This window comes from Otolemur garnettii, unplaced genomic scaffold (genome assembly GCF_000181295.1).
Source record: "Otolemur garnettii isolate 467f Iridium unplaced genomic scaffold, OtoGar3 scaffold00211, whole genome shotgun sequence".
Taxonomy (NCBI): Eukaryota; Metazoa; Chordata; class Mammalia; order Primates; family Galagidae; genus Otolemur; species Otolemur garnettii.
In genome coordinates this window covers 1,922,971-1,924,198 of record NW_003852606.1, presented here as the reverse complement: position 1 = coordinate 1,924,198, position 1,228 = coordinate 1,922,971, and positions in this window count along the sequence as shown.

The following is a 1,228-nucleotide window of genomic DNA, read 5'->3' as shown; positions in this document are numbered from 1 at the left end:
CACAGCAACCTCAAACTCTTAGGCTTCAGTGATTCTCTTGCCTCAGCCTCCCAAGTAGCTGGAACTACAGGTGCCCACCACAATGCCTGGCTATTTTTTATTACAGTTGTCGTTGTTTAGCTGGCCCGGGTCAGGTTCAAACCCTCCAGCCTTGGTGTTTGTGGCTGGCACCATAACCACTGTGCTATGGGTGCCGAGCCTAATTTTTCTATTTTTTTGTAAACACAGGATCTCATTCATGCTCAGACTGGTCTCAAAGTCCTAAACTCAAGCCACCTCAAATTCTTGAATTCAAACGCTCTTGTTGGCCATCCACAGTGCTAGGATTACAGGTGTGAGCCACTGCACCCAGCCTCTATTCTCTCTCTCTTTTTTTAATTGTTGGGGATTCATTGAGGGTACAAAGAACCAGGTTACAGTGATTGCGTTTGTTAGATAAAATATCTCTTATAATTGTGTCCTGTCCCCCTTATTCTCTTTTTCAATATTACCTGCCAACTGCCTTCAGGGCCTTCTAATAAAGATACCCAAGGTAATTTAATTGACACAACTCATTTCTTAGAGCCAGCCATGTCAAAAGCCATGGCCAGTGAATGGACAGGCCACCATGGAGCTACATATCCATGTCAGGCTCATTTAGCTGTAGCCAAGTCAGGTAATTGAGTCCTTGATGTCCAGGACAATTTTCCTCCAAAGGGGATGTATGGGGCAGCACCTGTGGCTTAAAGGAGTAAGGCGCTGGTCCCATATACTGGAGGTGGTGGGTTCAAACCCAGCCCTGCCAAAAACAAAAAACAAAAAACAAAGGGGATGTATGCAGGGTATGCAGAAGATGAATATCTATGGACACTGGATCCCCAGTAAATACTAAGTACGTACACTTGTACTCACTGTCTATAGACACCTGTGTATGTACACCTACAATCTAAACACCTACATTTGGGCCAGGGGCTCATGCTTGTAATCATAGTACTCTGGGAAGCTGAGGCAGGAGGCTTGCTTGAGCTGAGGAGTTGGAAACCAACCTGAACAAGAGCAAGACTCTATCTCTACCAAAAATAGAAAAATTAGTGGAGCACAGTGATGTACACCTATAGTCCCAGCTACTCAGGAGGCTGAGACAGGAGGATCACTTGAGACCAAGAGTTTGAGATTGCTGTGAGCTTCGATGACTCCACTGCACTCCAGCCTGGGCAACAGAGCAAGACTCTGTCTTGAAATAAATAAA